Source organism: Carassius auratus, chromosome 13, assembly GCF_003368295.1.
Source record: "Carassius auratus strain Wakin chromosome 13, ASM336829v1, whole genome shotgun sequence".
NCBI classification, from domain to species: Eukaryota; Metazoa; Chordata; class Actinopteri; order Cypriniformes; family Cyprinidae; genus Carassius; species Carassius auratus.
This window is the reverse complement of record NC_039255.1, coordinates 11,448,844-11,454,796: the sequence shown is the minus strand read 5'-3', so window position 1 is coordinate 11,454,796 and position 5,953 is coordinate 11,448,844. Positions and strand designations below refer to the sequence as shown.

Genomic DNA, 5,953 nt, shown 5'->3' with positions numbered 1-5,953 from the left:
TGGCCTAGTGTGCTTGCTGTTAATGTCTGTGTGCGTTATTTTGTGGGCCTATATGTTAGATCCCTTTTCTCTTCTTCTCAACATTTGGAAGGTTTGGGTTATTCGAAGTGAAAGCAGACAATCTATCCATTTTATTTAGCAGACGCACTGCAACAGTTACTATGAGGTGACTGGTGTATAGTGACTGCATCAGTTACAATGGGGTGGCTATAATTACAGTTTTCTGTACATAATATTTTAAAAAAACTGCATCATTTAGGCTGAAGTAACATCTTGTGTACAAAAAACAAAACAAAAAAAAAACAAAAAAACAATGCCATCCACAAAAATACCAGTTGTCTTGTAGACAAACATCAGTACCTTGAATTTGATGCGAGCAGCTATTGGCAGCAAGTGCAAACTGATGAAGAGAGGTATGACGTGGGCTTTTTTTTTTTTTTAATCGTTAAAGACCACTCTCGCTGCTGCATGATCAGTTGCAAAAGGCTTGATAATACTGGATGCTGGAAGCCCCTCCAGGAGAGCATTATAATAGTCCAGTCTGGAGAGAACAAGAGCTTGGACAAGGAGTTGTGCAGCATGTTCTGATAAGAAGGCAAAAAATCCCATGGCACTTCTCATAAAGAGTAGGGGTGCAACCCCAGTGTCCTGGCCAAATTCCCTCCACTGGCCCTTGTAAATCATGGCCTCCTAATAATCCCCATCCACTTGACTGGCTCTATGACTCTCTCTCCTCTCCACCTGTAGCTGGTGTGATTTGAGTGCACTGACGCCATTGTCCTGCAGTCGTATCATCCAGGTGGATGCTGCACACTGGTGGTGGTTGAAGAGAGATCCCCCCATGTGATTGTAAAGCGCTCTGGGTGTACAGCAATACACAATAATGCGTTATATAAATGCCCAATTCATTCATAGAATAGATACAATTATATAATTATCCAATTCAATTTAAGGGCAGCTGTGGCTTTATGGGTAAAGAATTGTACTTGTAACCCGAAGGTCAAAGGTTTGATTCTCAGTACCGACAAGAGTTGTAGGAAGGGCCAGTGAATGAACAGTGCTCTCTTAGCACATTTACATCAATATTTGTCAACTTAGATTTAACATTTAGATTTAGATTTAGCATTTAGATTTAACTTTTAACATTTAGGTGTAACATTTAATATTTATATTTAACTATTTTAAATATCTCAAAGTTTAAGAATATTGTTGCAAATGCGCTAAAAAGTGACCATCAAAACATCATACCAGTTTTTTAAACATTGTTTTAAGCTAAATGTGACAAAATTTTGCTGTTATTTTTAGCTTGAGCCGCTTTACAAAAGGCGCCCCATACTGGCCCACAGGGGTCAGGTGGCTGGCTTAGTCCTACCTGAAAGACCCCATTATGGATTTTGTGGGCACCTTATGTGAGTGAACAGTTGCAGCAGAGTATGTATTTATAATGAGTAATGTACAAATACTATGTAGGACAAATATAGCTATTCTGTTTAGCCTCTTAATTTAAAGTCAGTTTAATTCAATTTTCATCAGACAGTTCTGTTTGTGCAGGAGGATGAAAGGAAAGCCTACATTTCATAATGAAAGTGAGTTTCTCACAATAAACATGTATGATTCCATGAAGCAGAGTTTCTGCAAGCATACTTTCATATTCTACTGAAATGGCATTACGTAACATCCTACTATTACGATCACTTGATGTGGTAATCAGGTGTGAGTTCAAGGGATTGTGGGGAAATGCTGCTCTTTTCTGAAAATGAAACTTGGCATTTCTCCATTGTCAGAGGGAGTGGCCATTTTTTTGTGGCCATAATTGTTTTTGCTTTCACTTACGTTAAAACCCATAAGTTTTGCTTTTCCACCTCCCAGTAAAAAATGCCGGTTTTTGTGGTTGTTCAACAGTTGTGCAAACATTAAAACTAAATGCTCACTTTGGAAAGGGTACTTGACAGTATGGTTTAGTGCTTAATCTGATCCAGAACTAGTTAGATGTGGCATTTCCATAATTGGATTGAACGATGCAAAAGCCTGATGCAATGTGGGTGGTTTTAATAGCAGTATAGATATTTTCTACTCTATAGGTGCTGTTTATAGGGATCATTCGTCCTCCAACCATGAAAAAATAAATAAAAATACTATGAACCTGACTGCATTAAATTACTGAATACCAAATTGTGTTGGCTCTAATGTAAGACCATGAAGCAAAACTGGTTGAGAATATCAGAGATTCTCATGTTCTCTTTACTGCTGTTACGTAAAAAGCCATGACCTGTCCAGAAACCTGTGTCTGCAGGGTATAGTGGTTCAATCTCTGCATGCAGACCGAAATCATTGTGACCGAGAAGAGGCACTTCAGGACTTTAAAGATGGTATGTTAGTAAACAGTAAATAGAAGGGTGAAATTTATCATTTCTGAGACCCCAAACTCAGTCCTTTGGTTCAGTCAATGTTGTTGTTTTCCAGCTACTCAAACCAACACGGTTTGGCTAGTGGCACAGTTAATGCTTACTTTACAACTATGACTACTTTCGCTGTAGTCCGCGATTGTACCGAGCCCCTAAAAAGTTTAACTGAAATTGATCTGTGAGATTTCTATCTGCCTTTGTGGCTGCTGTCAAAGGTCGCGTGCACATTCTGGTGGCAACTGACCTGGTCTCATGTGGGCTAGATGTTCATGGCATCATGCATGTTTTCAACTATGATTTCCCACAGAATGAGGAGGAGTCTGTGCACCGTATCGGGAGAACCAGTCGAGCAGGGTAAGTGAAGCAGTGAAAGGTGTGACTGTGAAATGACAGATGCAGTAAGGAGTGTGAGAATGAATCATTCAGGTTCTTTATGTAAATGAGTCCCATGTCTTGACTCAGGAGGTCCGGTGGATCTGTAACCCTGGTAACAAGAGAGGACTGGAAAATAGCTTCTGAGTTGATCACTATCCTGGAAAAATCTGGTCAGGTAAACACACCTACAGGCATCCATTCCTTTCATTATGTCTGTTAAACTCTATGTGAAGAATGCAAACTCAACCTCTGACTGACTAGTTAGTAATCTGCACCTTTGTTATAGCAGATTGTGTTTGTAAGCATGCAAGTTATTTGTATGATATGAAAATTGGGGATGTACCGAATAGTCCGTCACAATTTTAGTTCACCCTTTCTTGTTGTCTCTACTGTGTGAACCTCGTGGAGAAATCTAGAATAAAAACGGCTGTAGTAGGGATGCACAAATATCCATGGTCATATCTGTATCCAATAAAGAGACTTCTTAATATGATCAATATCAGTCCAATAAGCAACATAGTTCAGTATATTTAAGACCATGAATAAGTCAATTATCATGGTCCCGTTTTCTTTACTGCAGATGAAAAACAACAACAACAACAACATATTTTCCACTGTACATGATGTTTAGTGTACGTTGAAACCGTTTATTTTTTTATTTTTATTCAATCTCTAAAAATTCACATTTATATTTTTATATCCTTTCATTATTGCTACTACAATTTCAAACAAAAGCTAGTTTTAAATCATCATTTTTCATCTTTGGGATAAGTTTGGAAATAAGTGGGATAAGTATGGAAAAACAAATGTTAATTACTTCACTGCAACGTTTAGATTCAAAGATTTATTTGTCAAATACTCAGTTTGGATGGAAGTGAAATCTTTTATTCCCCACACTACCACCTGACCAGACATTGTTTTAGCCAGATCTCTTTTGGTTAGAATTTTTTTCAACCTTTCAAAAGCCTCACCACCACCTTCTGCTAGTAAAAGGTCTTACACATTGTAACAAAAAGTAATTTGCTTTATGTATACTATAGAGAATAATGCCTCATTCCATGAAATGTTGAGATTGTCTTTAGTATGTTTACTACTATATATGTACACAGCATCCTAATAGAGAATTCGGTTAAATGGAAGCATTTGCCCTTTCTTTAAGATGTACCAGAAGAACTGGTACTGATGGTGGAAAGTTACGAAAAGCACCAGAGGGAGAAAAAAATGTTTGCACCCAGAGGAGGACAGAGAGGTAGTTTTAGACTCAGATCGGCAGTTCTGATGAACACTTGTGAGGTAATATTTGTTGCATTAATTTATTTAGTTTTACATAGTTTCAGTAACATCAGCCAGACGGAAATGTTTTACTTTACTTCACAACAAATTTAAGATTAATTAAATTATCCATTATTCAACCAAAATTTCTCAATGTTTACCAGATGTTTCCAACCCAAATTTGTATCTGTTGTACCAGCAGTAGTATTGATCTTTAATTGTATCTTTCAGGTTGATGTTACTATGAATATACTCACTGGAGTTCATGTTCATCCTCTCATTTGACCTGTGAAGTCCTTTTAATTGGCCGTATAAGTTATGTTAGGTTTAAGAAACTCTTATTCATTTCATATGCATTTATTTATTTTAATACCCCCCCCCCCCAGTTTAGTATTTAAGTTGTTTTTTATCTACACTGATTGAGAAATTGAGGTAAAATACCCCCAACTGTAGATGATGTAACAATCTTGTTCAGTTGAATGTATATCAAATAAAAACCGATAAAACTATCTGGTATATGTGTTACTAAATGGTATTAAGCAATGATCGTCTGTTAAGATGAAATAACAAAACATGCATGAATACAATAAACAGAAAATCAGAATTAACTGAAAATAGGAAATCTCTTATCTAGCTGGAATTCAATTTCATTTGCCAGGAAATCACAGCTACTCGGGAGGCTTGTTGTAAGAGATTATGGGATGGAATGAAAAAGTTAGGGAGATGCCGTTTTCTCAGGTGTTGCACAAAGTCTCCTAAAAGCTGCTTGAAGCAGTCGGCCAGCTGACTGTCTGCCCACTCGCTGTCGGTCCCCCTTGTAGCACAAGCATGGAGAAGGGTGGTCTTTGCATGATAGGAGCAGAAGCTGGCCATCTTACTGGATTTGGACTCATCCTCTTCGAGCTGTTGAAGAAGATACTTCAGTAGCTTTAGACACTCCTTCCTATAGAAGTAGAGCAAACAATGAAGGACCATCACAACACACCATCTCTGCACTTAAATGTTACCCAGCATTCAAAACTTGACATAATAGGAACAGAATAAATACCGGCAACATTTCTGTCCAACGACCTCACAGCATGTCTTGGACTGACCATGCCTTTTCAAAATTTCTTTTTCGACGTGTGAAAAGAAATTCGCCAGGCATCTGTGTAAAAGACATTTTTCCAAATAACTGAATTTTCTTCATGTTTTAATTTTTTTAAAGGGGGCTACAGTTCATAATTATAAAACAAAGCAATCTAATGATAAACACATAATACCTTTTGCAACCAGTCCATCATGCTCTGCGTTTCCCTTTCCCTCATATTTAGGAACCAGGTAGAATGGTTGACGCTTCATATTATCTTTCTCCTTTTTACCAAGCCAGTTTTCTATTTCGAAGCCATCTTTTGTAAAGTCTGGCCAGCTTGCACGATGAACCTTAAGACCAAGAACGAAGTCGATGTAAATAGTCTTTCCATTTTCTTTCATTTTTACTTCCAGCGTCACTGCAGGGCATCTTGGCTTTTTTCGCTGTACATTAATTTGGTCTAAAGAAAGCAGAAAATATAAATACAGATATTACCCGAAAGATAGAAGAGGTTGAAGCTGTAGATTTAGGCAAGGATAACCTGTGTTCTTGGACAAAGTTATTATTATTTTTTTTTTTTTGTGTGTTGTGTGTTGGTGTGCTATAAATCAAAAGTAACCATTTACTGATTCATTTGCTTTCCACTTACAGTATGGTAGTACATTTTTTACACTTTACCTCATTCCGTTACAGTAAGTAAGATTAATATTATGTTTATATTTAATGTTTTTATCTTATTTATCTATAAATAGATAATTTCTCGAGGTGCAAAAAATAAGCGATAATCGACAACGAGAATTTATAGGTTTATTCGCAAACTGGGAATTTT

The 5,953-nt window shown here is 37.1% G+C and overlaps 1 pseudogene; it reads right to left on the bottom strand.

Annotated features, from left to right (window-relative positions):
- Window positions 1-4,202: 4,202 nt before the first annotated feature.
- The window catches only part of LOC113113243 (acyl-CoA desaturase-like), a 7,035-nt pseudogene continuing 5,284 nt past the window's right edge, over window positions 4,203-5,953 (bottom strand).